Genomic DNA, 16,498 nt, shown 5'->3' on the forward strand with positions numbered 1-16,498 from the left:
GCTGAGATAGGAAATTGTTTCACATTTATTTTAAAAATTAAAGCAATTTTACCACATTTATTTAGTTAGAGTGAAGAGAGCCTGTTTTTTCATCAGTTTCTATATGTCTGCTTCCAGCACCATACTTGTTCAGATTGGGAAAACTAAATTAGTCCAACCTGCTGTAAGCACCGCAAGGCTACACTGCAGTCATATTCTGATAAACTGCAACTACACTGGTGCTTTAGCAACCCCAGTTAGACACTGCATTTCCTAGAGCCAGACAAATTGTGCCACTATCCAAATTACTTCACAAAGCCCTATGGAAGAACCTGTTTGACCTTCCTTTCCACATGTGCAGAAGTGATTGTAACATGCCAGCCTCGTTAGCTGAATAAAGCACAGGAGGCTCTGCTCAGTCTTACTTCAGTCCATGACCTGAGTTACTTTCATCGCCGAAGAATAGCACTTTCTTGCACTGCCTCTTTATACAGGAGACAGAAGGAGATGAAAGATGGAGAGAGCTTTGGCTTCCCTTCCTGAGAATGCAGTGGCTGGCAGATGGGAGAATATGCAGATTGCATATGAAGCTGGCATTATATCGACACCAGGTGCTAATTTTAATACCTTTGTAATCTCCTGTGCTAAACAGTAATCAGAAGCAGGTTTACTTATATAGAGTTGTTGGGCTGAATGCAAATGGCATGCACTTCTGCCACACAGAACAGGACTGGCTGGCACTACCTACGGAAATTCTCATTAGAGAATGAAAATATGTGCTACTGGGAATTTATGAAGCAATTATGACTGTGATTTATCCAATTTGTAGGAGCTCTGCTGATGAATGCTTATTCATTCATCTGACTGAAGACAATTTGCTTTTGAACAGCTGGAACAATCAACAGTATATATGTGCCCTTTGTTTCCCTTCCTATCTCTACTTGGTATATATATATGTATATGTATGTATATATATGTATGTAAATACTCAAAAGAAAGAATGATTGTTCTTTCTTTTGGTACATCTTCATCAGCCATAGAATGAATGAACACTGGTGAGGCTATACAGGATATATGATATCCCTGAGACCTGCATATCTGACAGGAGGACAAGAGGGACTCTTACTCCCTCCAGATAAATGTATGGGACAACTATGTTTGTTGTCAGTTTAGAGATCCCAAACCTATTTTCTAGTGCCCTGACTCCTGGAGCTGCATGCTGTCCTTAGCAGAAGACTTAGTAACCCGAAGACTAGTTACTTGGTGGTATTAGAATTTTGGCTGACTGAAAAGAAGAAGGTGGTGTCCTGTAAACCTGTTTGCACAGTGATGTGTCCAGTACTATTCATGCTGTTTTGAAAGAGCTTTAAGCAGAAGCAGGCTCAAGGTAGCACCAGATGACAGATGTGGCTTCAGGTACCTCAATACAACACCACTCCCTGCAGGAGCAGAAGGATGCTTTCCATGAGGAAATACGGGGGGAGATGAGATGCATGTGTCAAATGACTGCTTGTACCGCGCACATTGATGTACTGGTAATTTGAGGCATCTTTATATGATCTCAAAAAAACTTCTTTCCTCTCTTATTTGCTAGACTCTTTATGTTGATGGGAGTGTGCAGACACAGGCCAAGTGCCACTACACAGATGGTTTAGTGTAATGAAAGGGATCTTTTCTTGATGATGGCCCTCATATTATTTTAAGAACTGGTGTCAGTGGAAGATGTTAAATCACATAGAAGACTTACAGCACACAGGAAGTCAGTAAAATGGCAGGTAAATTCAAATCAGCAAGTGCTGAAGTGTGTATGAAGATGTTAATAAATCAGGTTTTATCCTGCATTCCCACTGCAAAGAACTGGAGCTCTTTCAAATCAGAACCTGACCTCTCTTACTTAAAACTCCTGGGTACTCTAGCTGAATGGTAAAGAGCATACAAACTTAGCTCAGTTTTTGTACGTGAATACAAGCCAGACCTGGCCAAAAAGAACTGGATATGAACATCCGCATTAACTCTGCAGTTAAGATGCATAGTGCTGTGTTTAGCAGAATGCGCAGAGAATTACAAATTAGTGCCATGTTTTCTTACAACATTTGCAGCAGAGCAATCTTCAGAAATATCCACAAGACCTTGTACAGTCATTCAAAGAGAGAACTACAAATAATAAGTGCTATAATAAATGCTCTGCCTTCTGCAACGTACACTGAAAGCTTCTAATGTTTCAAGAATCCCTCAGGTTCCACAGCGCTGTAATTCACAGGTGTGTCAACAACATACACTGTATTTACTCCATAATTTCATACTTATGTTTTAGGCTACTATAGCAAAGTGACGTAATTTTCAGCAATGCAAGACTGTACTAACATGCCCTCTAGAACAGCTCTGCACATCTGCTGTTCCTTCCACCCTGGCAGCTCAGCCCCGGTCAAAGCTCACCGCTGCCTGCCTGGGACCAGGCCGGAGGTTTCGCAGGGGCATGAGTATGTGCTGCCTTCAGCATGGGCTGGCTGACGGGGCAGCCGGGGCAGCTGTCCCACTGATTCAAGGAGCAGGAGCTGCCTTTGAGCATGTGAAAGGACAATATGAGGCTTATTAAGTGCTGGTTGCTTCCTTCTGTCTGACATGTAGGGAGTACCACTTTGGATTGGATCAAATCAGCATAAATAATTGCACTATTTACTGATTCTATAACTATTTTAAAGTCATGTGACACTAAATGGCTTCTTATTTTTATATTTACAGCTTTGGTATGACCCTTCCTCAGCATACAGGGTTAGGAAATAGAGGCTTGTATTGGAGTAAGACTGTATAGAAGGAGGAGAATATAAGCTTAACATTTTGGGAACTGTTGAGTTCTCTAGTATGAAAGGCTTTGATAGCTAACCGTTAATTAAGGATCTACAAACAGCAATTTTCAACCCTATTTCACAAAAAATATAGTTCTTTTCAAGGCTGTCCTTTTATGTCATGGTATGATTACTGCAAATACTCTTTTCTTTTCAACTAAGTTCTTTCTCTGCTGCTTTTCGGCTGAAACTGTGCAGATACTTATTTTAAAAGGAAAGGTACCGTGGAAATGAATCACATTTGCCTTTCATTATGTCTGTTTCATCTTCATCTTTTGTGAATAGCATTTTGCACTTCCAATAAGTGATGCAACTTAACCACTGCCTTCCGTGGAAGCTCTGAATTAAACTCTAAATGTTATTTACTTCCCTTTAATTATAAAAATACATCAGGTTAGTTTGTAATTAAGGATAATGATAATGTTGTTTGATACCTTGTGGGAAGAAGTTTAAATATTCCATGACCGAGGAGCTGTAGGAAGGAGGGTAGCAAAGATAGCAGAGGTTTCTTTTTCTCAGTCTCTCTCTCAGAATGGAGGACAACGATCAAAAGGAAAAAAAACAGGAAAAAAAAGCAATGAATTCTGTATGTATAACAAAAGCAGGAAGAGAGGAGCAGCGGTAGCTGCACTGCATGCAAAAGGAAAGAGAGAGCACCGAAAAGCCCTGAGATGTGCTCATGCAGGTCTGCAGGGGTTAGGGCTGAAGTCTCCACTGCCGCCTCACTGCATGTGCCCTCCCAGTGGAAGCAGCAGAAAAGGGACCGGGGTTTCCAACCACATCTTCCTGTTCACTTAAGTGGCATGTAAAAACAGGTTACGTGAACTGCCGGATGTGGCACAAAGGTGGCCAAGGCTTTGGGACAGAACTGCTCCAAAGGACTCTCCTGATGCAGGAGCTTCCTTCCAAGGGGTGCAACAAGCACCTGGAGCTCCTTGTATTTTAAGCCACCACAGTGAGATACAAGAACTGCTTTCTCAGCACTCATAAGCAGAAAAGGCCACTGCAGGTAAGCTGAATGATGCCTTTGCATTCTCATGGGTGCAGTTAATACCTACTATGGACAAATATTCTTGGGGGGTTGTTAATAAATTGAAGTTTTGTCAAGCTTTAGCATCTCTTAAAGAGATTGCATGATGTCTGATCTTCAGGTATAACCAAACTTTCCTGTATCTCTGCTGTCTAATTATGTCTTCACAGAAGGGGAAGGAATGCAGCGAAAGAGGGCAGCGATAGTAATACTCATTCACAGGTAATAGTTAATATACTGAAAAGTCAATATATTCCCTAATGTATACACTAAAATATACCTCAAACATTACTATTTTTTCAAATCATCAGAACTCAGCAATGTACCTAGCTTGTAGATCCTTCAAGGAGGTTTTAAATCCCAGCCTAGAAAGCACTGTGCATAAGGATGACTTTTCTGCTCTACCGAGCTAGAGAAGGATAAAACTTAAATAGCATTTTGAAGTTTGTTGCTATTTCATTTCCATCCTGTGTACATATGTATTAATAATAGTCTCAAGCAAGAGTTAATCCATCGCTATGGGGTTCTTTTTACATTTGAAGTATACCAAAGTATTTGGAGACAACACAAAAACGAAAGAAAAGATCTTTTACAGAGCTGTAAAGAATGAATGAAAATCAATCTGCTTAGCTTTATGGGTTAAGTATTTCTTTTGCTCAACTCACAGGATAAGTTGAAGATTGGCAAACTATTTTGTTGAGTTTGAAAGACTATGCATTATTTATTTTGTAGAAACATTGTTTTATGAGACATATTACAGATCTGTAAAAAAATTGTTTTGACATTGTTTTAGCAGCAGATGTTATCTATTTTAGAAGGCAATAAAGCTTGCAACTGAGATCACATTTAAACTCATATTTGTGTTATTCTCTGTCTTGTTTGTTAAACATTTTTGACAGAGATGTGGCTGGTCCTGTGTGAATGCTTTTGGAAATGGTATAAAGATACTTTGTTCTTTCTGTATCCACGGGGCTATTAGTCATGATTACTTACATTCTTTATGTTCCCTGAATACAAAGAGCAAGAAAAGTAGAACTGAGCACTAACTCTAAAGAGACTGAAGAGGGCAAAGGAACTCAAATACTACTTTATCTAAAAATGCCAGACCCTCTCCTTTGATGTGTGTGTGTCCCAGGAGGATCAGCTAGAGTGTTTTGGGGAATCCTGCTAGGCTACGCCTTAGCTCCACTGCCTACGATACAGGAAATTTGGACTGTAGGTAACAACCAGCTGTGGACAGTCACTTTATAAAATAAAAGTAGCTTTAATAATAGAACAAGTGAGGTTACGCATATGTTGCAATTGGGAGGTATGATTGCAGTATGTATGGACATCTTGAGATAACTTTCCTCTAGCTAACAAGCTCAGGTAGCTGTATTAGTGAGTTTTTAGCAGCACTGCCTTTACAACAGGCTGTATGAAGATTCATGAGTACTTGGTTGTCTGGATTTTGCTGAAGTCAGTGTTGCCCCACCTTTTCTGATGTTGTTCCCCAAATTAGAGAAATGAAAGCTACCCAAGCTTTGCCTGTGTAGGCTGTAATTGCACCTTGGAAGCATACTCAACACTGCAAGAAACAGTGAATTGAGGTTTTAAAAAGGTGGAAAGTAAATAGTCTTCATTCTGTGTGCAGCATAGCCACAAAAAACTTTTTAATGCCTGTGATGGCCTTAGACAATGCTGTTCTTCAATGTTACCTGTCAGAAGACTCAAACACAGTGCCACCTCACCTCTTCCCCTTCTGGCGCTTGCAACGAGCCTCCCCTGTTTCTCCATGAAGCGCTGCAATGCTTGGAAATGCCTTGGAAAAATTTAGGGGACAAGGTCCACAAAGGCGCTCCACATTGCTGTAGGAGAGCAGGAGTGCCAGATTTGTTCTTGTATTTCCAGCTGACCATTCCCTCCGGCAGAGTGGAGGCTGCTGCGTGGGTTGCAGAGATCCATTTCTTTATGATGTACAGCAGGCAGGACTAGCTTTGATTGCCACAAGGTCTCCTGTGTAAAGTGACAATATTTGTATATAATGCTTGTGGTATGTCCTTCTAGAAATTACAAGTTACTTTGTAACTGTTAACTATATTTAATGTGTGAAATGTGCTGCTGCTGCCACTGTTTTATTTAACAGTCATGGCAATATGACAGCAATATAAACTGTCAGGTGTTAAACCTATTTGAGGGCAATAGCTTGAACATTTCAAGTTATTGCATTATCAGATGATCCAGAATAATTTTCCCTGTGCGCACTCCTAGATTATGGCAACTATGAGGTACTTCGACACTACTTGTTTAAGTTTGCATTTACAACAGACATGAGCAGCTACCACAGCTTAGCTGAGACACAGCAACTTCCTCCTGTCTCTGAGCCCGTGAGTTCAACAAGATCCTTCTTTTAAGATATGCATAAGAGAAAAATAAACTTGTTCAGGTCAGCTCTCTGAAACGGTAGGAAGCATCTTACAGAACTCCTCAGTATAAGGAATAGGGGGAGCGTTGGGGAGGGTCTACGTTTTAATACAGATACAGTAGAAAGACCAAAGCAAGTCAGAAAGTAGCAGAAAGCCGGGACACAATTAAGGACGCTGAGGTGCAACGCTGTAGACAAAGACATGGTAAAAAGCTTTGGGGCTAAGTGCTATTTGGTGAAGGATTTGCCACTGCACTTCCAGTTCCTTGAATGCTGGCGGGAAACAGGACCTCACACGTTCTTTGTATCAGCAAGATATGGAGCCACTTAATATGTTCTTGAACTGAAAAAAGTGCGGAACCATCAAAACCAGGTATAGCAACATATAAGCATTATATGTAACAAATAACATGAAATATATTACTTTTTTGATATTTGGAAGCAATTTTCTGTACAGTCAGGAAAAAGGTAACAAAGACGTCTCCCTGTATGCTGAAGATGATGTTATTTTTACAAATAGCAGAGAAGGTGGAGGCACAGTTACTTATGTAAAGGTTAATCAGTTCCAAAAAGTACTTCTTAAAGTTGCCTTACTGTCCCTTTTGCCTCATTTACCTGGAAAAAAAAAAGATTCTGATAGTCTTAAATTCATCTGTTTGCATAAATGAATACAAGTACTGCAAAGTCTGGACTTGCTTCATTTTGCTGGAGGACTTGGGTTTTCCACATGTCCCAGTGAATTATATTGTGAACTCTCTCTCTCTGTGCTTGCAGTGATAGGACTACTGAGTTTTCTCCAGAGTTCATTTCTCTAACTTCTAATTAGTCACTGAGTGTAAACAGGTGGTAACTAAAACAACCCCTTACCCCAAATTCTTAGTAGCCTGATCCTTCCTTTCTCATTGGACCAGTTTTCTCACGCTCCGACTCCTGCAAGAACGTGTATAGCAGGTCCTACAGTGGTGGCAAGCCCACTGCCTCCTGTCTGACATTAGCTCATGTTTTTTTTCCCAAAGAAAACATGAAACCTCTTAACAGCTCATTGTAGAAAAAAACCGCACATAGAAGTCCTCACATAAATTACTGCAAGTTAAAACCTGTGCTTGACATCCTAACAGTTTTATAATTCATATGTGAAACAGTGAAGTCTGTTTAATGTAGACTCCCTGGATATTCATTAACTGCCAGGATTACATATGGGTTCTGGGCTTCTTTTGTAGAAGTCCAGTTGGTGAAACAAAAGATACAGTGTGTTGTAAAAGCTGAGTTAATTCTGATCCCTCAGTTTAATTGTCTTTGTTTTTTTCACAAAATGTAATAAAAGCAGGAATTCATACTTGGATTAGATGCTTCTCTTCCATTCTTTTGTTTGCAGTTCATCATTCTCTTGTCATGGTGGTAAATGAGAGCCAGTGATGGATGCAGACTGAAAACAAAGCAAAATGAAGGTACTTATGTTTACTACTCAGGTTGGACAAAATGTTAACAGTGAAAAAACATCACAAATGGTGGAAAATAAAAGATTTATTAAACCTGTTTTAGATTTAATGAATTAAGACATTTTAAAGTATATAAGTTACAAAAGGTAGAAAATACACAGAATTTTTCATTTTTGATTTTTTGTTTCCTCCTATGTTAGTTTAAGTAAGTAGAACAGTATTCATTTTACTAGAAAGAAATATTTTATTTACCTGCTTTAAATTGTAGATTTCACAATGTAAATTTTAACTTCAAAGTATCATATGCACAGTCTACTGAAGCATGTTTTCACTTGTTTCCTGGTAAGTAACTGCTCTGCTCAGTAGGAGGGAAAGATAAAAGATACTGTAAGTAGAATTAGAGGGCTCTTCAATTAGTATGAAAAATCAGTCCTGTTCTCCTATTTTAAATCTTGTATTTCCTGATGGATTTCAAAGTTTATTTTATTCTTGCCACCCATAGTGTAACCTGAGCTATTACTAGTTAGACTTTCTGAATATCACAATTGATTTTTGTGATTTATGTCCTCTACGCGCTGCTGTCTGTTAGCTGTCACTTGGCTGGAAGGAATTTGTTGTCACTTGTCATGGTGTGAATACACTTTTCTGCAGTATCTTATGCTATCCAGCCTTATCTAAGCTAAAGATGTGTCATGATTCCATGTTTTGTCTCTGTATTTTAATTTACTATTCCAAGTCTTGTGCCAAAATCATTTCCTGAAGCATATGTCTATCTTGATGCAGACAATTGTAGTTTTCTATTTTACATATAGGCTCCCTCTTTTGCATGCATATATAATTTCTTAAAAGGTGGAAGTGTGTATGATCTGATGCAGTTCCACACACTCTTATGTTTTGAGATTTTATACGCACACATAGATGCCATAAAATCCTAAGTCTTAAGCAGGTTTTTCTGGGTTATCAAAATGCCCCTGGTTTCTCATTCCCATGGTAAAACTTCCATGAGATGCTCTTAGTTAGGAAATGTGAGCAAAAATCTCCTAAAGAATTCAACAAAGGTGAGTAATACTTGTTTCCCCTTATATTAGCTCAGAGGCTCCCTCTGAGGCCGGACAGATCTCTTGTGTCCTCTCTGGTTCATTGGGAATCACCTGAGTCCCTAACATTTGTGCTTGTGTGGGGTCCGACTTAATGCCGACGCTCAGTAAGGGGAGAAAGGCGCCAGCTAGCTCCGCTCCTGCGAAGAGGCTGAAGGAGCAACCTGGTGCTCAGTGCAGGGAGCAGGATAAATCCACCTGGATGAGCTCTGTGTTGCCATGCCTGTATTGCCATCCGTGTCCAAAGAAGTTATCTGCAAGCAAGACGGGTTACCTTCACTTTACAGCGCAGTCTGCAGGGCCAATGTAGTACTATCTGCCGACCTATATGGAGCCCAGGCTCTGTGCAAAGCGGGACGACCCACAGCTCTGCCGCATCTTTTTCAGGGATGCTTCCTGGCCTGCAGAGCCCGTTGGCTTAGTCCTGATGCCTGGTAACTCCGTCTCAAGCCCTGCCTTCAGCCACCTGCAGCACCTTCTGCTGGGGCTGCTTGAATGGTTCGGGGCTGGAGTGACAAGGGCCACATGTGAGGAGTTCCCCTGAGGCGCTGAGCTGGGTCAATGTTTTAATGAGACCTTGGTTAGTTTGATATTCATAGTGGTTTCATTTTTCTTTCCCTTTCCCACCCTACCAAGGAGGAGTGATTAAGAACTACTTTTTTGTTTGATTGCTTTTTAATTTTACTGCTTTAAGTGGTGACATTAGATAACATATATGAAATTACACAGCTTGTACATTAGGGCTACTCAGCGCTCTAGAGCTGTGCTAAAGTCAAAAGGATCAGGACCAAGAGTGACATCTGCCCTTGGAAATCAGATTTGGGTAAACATTTCCATCTCGTGAGCCAGGAGTGAGAAGCATGGAGCCTTTCAGCTGATCGTGACTGGCAAGCAATTCAGATGCTGTTTTTATGCCAGGACTGTACTGCATGGCCGTCAGCAGTGGTGGTGTGGCATGGGGCAGCTGGACAACGTGGAGGTGAGCCAGCAGGAATTAGGGAGCTTGACACCACTGGGAATCTCAGCACCAAGTTACATACTCAGCACTGCCCCAAATTACAGCAGAACAGATGAATTTCCATTGCACTGTTACCACCTTCCTTCACTGAATGATTTCTGGAGCTTCTCCCGCTCTACAGCTCGCAGGGTATGTGGTATGTGTCATGTGCCTCTTGACACTGTGAAGATTTTAAATTCTTTCAGAAAAAGTTTAGCCACCCTGATGCCAAGCCCTTATAATATATTTACATAAGGGAATAGAAAACTGCCTCGCTATGTCTTCTTTAGATGTGCTACCAACAATTTTTCCTGTTGGTCATATTTTAATAGTGCCAAGTTTCAATTGTTTCACTGCTATAAGTGATTCCCTCTGTAAATGATTTTCATTTTGTCCAATGGTTGACTGAAATATCAACTGAGCTCAACTATTCTTGCGACATTTTGTGCCTGCACAGCTTCCTTGAAACTAGCATTTGTGACCGTGGGACTGTAAAATGTCAAAATTACCAGTGTATACACTAGCAAATGTACATGTGCACATAGAAACATGTGCATGCTTGCAGACAAATATGCCATATGGTAGAATAATGCTACCATTTATTTTGCTGAATACATGTCATATTTTTCTGTTGTATATATGTTTATGCCAATTTCAGAAAAAAAAAAGCTGTATCTGATTTTTTTTTGATCAACGCACTGAAAAGACTTACAAAAACATCAAGAATAAGAGCGGAAATTAGTGTTATGATAGGTGAGTACACTGGGTATGAGATGCAGGCAGTTCATAGAAGACAGCTAAACTGTTTCCAAAGTAATAGAAGCGCTGAAAAGTAAAATAAATATCATACTACAAGAGTACACGTACTTCTTGATATAAGAATAACTAAGAAAGCCAGTTTGTTCTGTTACTGGCACGCAAACAACAAACAGAACTTCCCAGTTAAATACAAAAATAATTATGATAATAATGCTTTGAATTAGTAAATCCTTCTAGGTGAGGATTCTCATACAGTTTTACAAAGGCATAGGTCAGAATTATTATCATAAGGACAACAAAGGAGGACAAAAAAAAAAAACTCATTAGAAAATCTCCATTCAAAATCTGTGGGCAGATACTAAAACCAAGACCAGATGTGTAGACACAGAGGAATTGCTGTATCATTGCTGTGGTGGTAATTTATGGACAGCATTTGTTGTGGAATTCACCCCTTGCTACAGAATCGTTTTCTCCATTCTGAGGTGCGTCTACACTTGCAAAGTTACTGGAATTTGTTGAAATTATTATTCCAGAATAATTTCATGAATTTCCAGGTAGAGAGAAGCTCCCAGCCTTAGTTTTAAACTATTTCTGGCCCTCATTTTTGAGAAAATATGCGTCTGTCTTTGTCTGGTTGTATGGAAATGTAGTTGTCTTCCTGAGGTCACAGACAGAGTCAGAAATAATAATTCTGAGAGGTGTGATGTGCCCTGTACAAGGCCTATTTAAACTTAAAAAGGCAAGTCCATAGCATAGTAAAGATGGAAGCAGCATTATTGAATATAGACTTCATTTTCATGTTAAAACAGAAACCTGAATTTTAAAGTTCTATGAAGTTGTAGATTTCTGGCAATTTACACTCAGGTACTGTAAAATTTAACATCCTTCTTGGAACAATTACACCCAGCTTCCTGCAGAGCTCCCGAAAGCTACAACTGTGGCAACACATTATGATTTGCACTTTTGGGGGCCTCAGCAAAAAGATTATCTTGCTGGATAAAGCTATGTATGCTTTCAGACACAAACTGCTATAGCTCTGTATAAGAATCTTACCCTACAAACACTCACACATGAATAACTTTTAATAAAGGTGATGTACTTCTGCAGGATCAAGTCAGGTATGAGGAGAAACATTGGTCAATGCAATAGAGAGTCTCAGAATGTAGATTTTATATTATATTGGCATTACCTGCTCTTCAGAAATATTAATAATATCTCCCACTTCAGTGAAGTAAATTGATTTTAAACATGTGCACATATGGAAGAAGTAAAAAAACCACTTAGTGTATAGAGATGAGCAATAGTGATTTTCTAGGAGAATGGATTCAGATCTATGGGATGGTGAACTGGAATTCTATAACAAGCATGCAATGCCTCTTTCTTATGCTAAATCCTCTTTTATAAACTCTTTTATGTTCACTCTACTTGCCTTTTTAAAAACAATGGCACTAATTTTTTTAATATACTTCATTTAGCGTTTTTAATGCTGTCTCAAGCTTCAGTCTTTTTACCTTGATCCATGTCTTTTCTTAGGTAGATAAATAAAATGGAATCCATTGCTCAAAAACCATATGTAGCATTGTTTCATGTTAGAGGGTTTTATTTAAACTTTAAAAAAAATCAGTGCTAAATCTGTTAGTGTGTTTGATTTCTTCTACATGTTGAGCACACATTGAGCAAAAGTGTGCAACATTATCATGAAAACCTTTTTGCAGAAAGTTGGAATTAAATTCACATCAAAATATGTGTATATGCAGAAAGTGTATTTTCCTAAGCACATTAGCTTGTCCGTACCTGCAGGAAAACTGTTTGCTATCCTACTGCCTGTTGTCTACCTTCAAATAGCTCCCTTTGAAAGTTGGTAGGATCCATCTCATCTAACTTCAGCTGTCTAAAAGTTGGAAGCTAAACTAGATGTTTAAAGTTCAGTAGTCTGAGGAGACAAATAAGAGCTTTCAGTGGGTGTTTCATCCTGTCTTAAACAAGACATCCAAGATGGGGGGTGACTCACCCTTCAGCAGCATTGACCTTTGTCCACTGTCTACAGAGTGCTGGATGACCAGCTTAGACACCTACAGCACCTAACTCCTACGCGAAATGAGTATGTCCTGATAGACCTATCTAACAAGCTGTGTGCCCACAATGCACTAAATAGTATAGATCTTAGTGCAGAACAGTGGGAACTGCGTGCTGGAAATGATCTTTTTTACCTTTTTTTTGTTTTTCTGTTGTTTTTTTTTTTTTTTTTTTTTTTTTTTTTTTTTTTGCTGTTTGTTTCCTGAAAATGGGTAGTGTATGGTCCAGAAGGTCTACTTTTTTATGGGAGAACAATACATACCTCAGACACCCTTCACCCCTTTAGAAGTCCTTAAGTCCTTTAAAAGTCCTTGAAAATAAGTCCTGGATGACCCCAAATCAACCTACTATAAAATCAGAAATAGGCAGAAGGGAATCAGATGTCTGAAGGGCTACCACCAGGAAAGCTAATGCCCTGGAATAAATTATCCAAATAGTGCTACACTGCTTACAGATAATCTAGCCATAAGCATACAATACATATTTAACTACTTCACCCTTTTAATAACCTCTTATGAGAAATTTTAATGCTTCAGTTTACGTGTTTTGCTCTATAGTGTTTTATGAAATCAAAGGCCACTATTTATTTATTTATTTATCTCTCTAACTATTTATTTATTTTCATGGGAGCTGTTTTGATTTGGCTCTATCACAATTTCATGAGAATTTTTAAACTCTGTATTTATTGTTTAAATGACAGGTGCTAAGTAAACTCATTGGCCTCTGTTGTGCCTGTGCGTGTGCATAATTGAATGTACTGTGTGAATAGTTATGTGCTATTAAGGATAATGGCTTGATTCTACTGATAATAGCAGCTTAATTCATCAAAAGTGTTCTAGTAGATATCGGCTGTGGCCTGTGTGTCCCTGTTTGGGCCCCCTATCAAGGAAGAGGATATTCAAGTGACTATAAATTTCCAGGGTGATGGTGTGATGGAAAGGCTATTAGTGAACAAGGAATAAAGACCAGAAGTTTAGGCTAGAATTTTGACTGCGACGATAGATATTCATGGAAGTCATGGAAGTAAATATGCCAGGGTCACACGTCTACGTGTCGAGAAGATGAAGAGCGCTCAGAGAAGGGATGTAGGAATGACCAGAGTGTTAGAAAACATGCCTTAGGGTGATAGAATCAAAGAACGTATAAGTACCTATATCAAAAACAGAAATTTGCTACAAAAAGGCTTTTTGAACTCTAAAATAAACTAGGCTTTAATAGTATCCAGTTGGTGCAAGATGAAGCAGATAAATGTAAACTACAAATAAAGCACACATTTTTAATAGACATGTTAATTAAATGCTGAAACAATTTATCACGGGTAGTGGTGGATTTACCATCACTGGAATCGTTTAAATCAAGATCATATGTGTTCCTAGAGGTCTCCTCTGGTTGAAAGGGGAGTTAATTCAAGGCAGTCTTGTGGCCATTATTATTCACAAAGTTAGATTAGATGATCTCAGTAGTTTCTGGCCTGGCTAAATATTAATCGAAAAAAACCCTACTTTGTCCATATAGAATGAGAAGGATTAGGTATAATCAGAAACAAATTATACACGTCAAACTGTTTTAAACAAAGGTCACCTCAGAGAGGGAGCAGGGGCTGGAGCAGGTGGCTAAGGAGCTTGCAAGACAAACAAAAGATGTAAAAGTACCTAGAGATGTAAGATATTCAATTAAATGGCATGAAAATGGAAACAATAGAAACACTTATCTTCTGGGAACATCAGCTTTGACATACTCATAGGGAATCTTTGGAGGGAAGAGGGGAAATGCACGTGCAAGACACCCAACGGTACCATGGTCAGAGATTATTTAGAATGTGTGGCAATGGGAAAGAAAATCAGCATATTAATATCCAAGATCATACTCCTGCCTGAGTAAGTGGAAAAAAAGTGAAAATTAGTTGCACCAGCAGTAAAACCCAGTTATTTTCTAGCAAACATAAAGGGGCTAAATCACAAATATTTGAGCAGCTGTGATCTTTTGCTCAGTGCAAGTGACTGATGTGCATAAACTATTGCAAATGGTATTTACAGAAGGATAAAAAGTAACAGTAACGTGTTTCAGAAAGCTGATGAAATTGCTGAATGGTTCCTTAGCTGACCAGTATATTGTAAGACTTTTTACTGGATATATATTTGGTTAAATCTTAGGATTAGGCAAAATTTGAAATATGTGTGACATCCCTTTGTTTCTAATAACAATTTTTGTTGGAATAAATTTTTTTAGATTTTCTTCTATCAATATATTAGGTGTGACATTGCAATGTAATTATTCTAATTTGGCAGTTTGCTCTCCAATGATTTCCATTAACCTAACAGTTATCAATCAAAAGGATTTATAGAGCCGACAGAGCAGTGAAACACGTCAGTCTAATCTGTTTTTAAAGTGTCTGTAATCAGATAGATTATAAAAATACCTCCCCAAAATACTTCCAAGTAGCACAAAGGATCAAACATTCTTTACAATTGGTTAATTGCACTGTTCTGTAAAAGAGCTTCTTAAGACTCTGGGCTATATTTGATATTCCTGAAAGAGTGGGATTAAGACATCCAGCTTGTGCCAGGCGTCTGTGTGGGAATGCCTGTGTGGCCCGGTCTCCGGCAGTGCTCCCTCCAGATGGGGGTCGGTTCATGGAAATCATTTTCAGTCTGTATCCCCGCATATACCTAAAGTATCCCAAAAGTGCTAATGAAATCTCCCTGAAACAAAAGCCATTGAGGGCTATGAAAGGATCCTCCTCCAGTCCCAGCTTCCTTGGAAGGAGGTCACAGCAACACGGTTACCATCAAACTTGGAAATTGTCTTTTTAAGGTAATCATTGAATCTTTAAATTGACTCATAGGAAAGCTTTAAATGTAGCATTACTTAGCAAATCTTCAAAGTTGGCTATTAACCTAGGCTTCGGATCAAAAGCACTTCTGATTCACAAAGAAGAGCAAATTACACCTCTGTTTGATAGGCAGACTCCCGGGGAGCATCCTGCTGCGGCAGGAAGCGTAGCCCCAGGAGATGACCAGCCTGGCTCTGACCGGGGACGGGCTGCTTTTTTATGCCCTCCACATCCATAATGTTCACAGGCTGCAGCGGGGACATGAGCTGAGACCTGGCTGTGGTCGTGGCACTCGCTTCTGCAGCTGGCAGCACCTCTCCGGTGGGGAGACAGCAGGTGGCAATCAGAGGAAGGTCTTCATTGTCTGTCACTGTCATTTCCCTCTTCACAGCCTCTGCCCCTAGAGACCTGCAGTTTAATTTCTCCTAAGGAAAGTAGAAGCGAGCTTAAAGGATGTAAGCCTGAATCAGGGTTAATTCCTTTGATCTTTACTTCGGCCTTTGTGCATTAGCAGGTGACATGAGCTGCTCAAAAAGGGCTCCCTGGGCATTTCCACGGCGTGAAGAAGCACCCGTTGGGGCAGGGTCCCACATACGCTGTGCAGTGGCTACACTTGTGGTTTCCCTGCAACAGTGTAGGGTTAGGGCAGCCTCAGACCTGCTCTCATGGGATACCGAGGGTTAATTTGGCCACCAATGGGCCAGAGGTAAAGGAAGTGGAGAAGTGGCTGATGTCCATTTTCTACACCAAGTCTCCTCCATACCAAATGTGACCTCATCTGCAGTAATTTATCCCATAGTCTAGTACACACACAGAGTCATCTGTAGACTGTACTTCAGCAAATGCTATGGGCACATCCCACAAGACCCAGCTTTTCTGTGTGTTAGGTGTGCCTACAGGTAATAAATACCCTGATAATTTTTTTCTCCCGAAGACTGCATCTTTGGAGACAGGCGTGCCAATGACTCAGTGACCATAACTGCTCTTGGTTATTCTTTTGGGACAGTAGAGCAAGCAGTAGCGAAAACCATACAAAAT

General features: G+C 39.7%; 1 protein-coding gene across 2 annotated transcripts in view; it reads left to right on the plus strand.

Moving 5' to 3' along the window:
- The first annotated feature begins 3,311 nt into the window (after positions 1-3,311).
- Positions 3,312-16,498, plus strand: part of SACS (sacsin molecular chaperone) — a 102,663-nt gene continuing 89,476 nt past the window's right edge. The window contains exons 1-4 of one of the 2 annotated variants that reach the window (XM_064505005.1): positions 3,312-3,834; positions 4,026-4,077; positions 6,522-6,632; positions 7,635-7,707. The gene's annotated coding sequence lies outside the window, so the exon portion shown is untranslated. The remainder of the gene's footprint in view (positions 3,835-4,025; positions 4,078-6,521; positions 6,633-7,634; positions 7,708-16,498) is intronic. The other variant, XM_064505008.1, reaches the window with a different exon arrangement.

The sequence above is a fragment of the Dromaius novaehollandiae genome, chromosome 1 (assembly GCF_036370855.1).
Source record: "Dromaius novaehollandiae isolate bDroNov1 chromosome 1, bDroNov1.hap1, whole genome shotgun sequence".
Classification (NCBI taxonomy): domain Eukaryota; kingdom Metazoa; phylum Chordata; class Aves; order Casuariiformes; family Dromaiidae; genus Dromaius; species Dromaius novaehollandiae.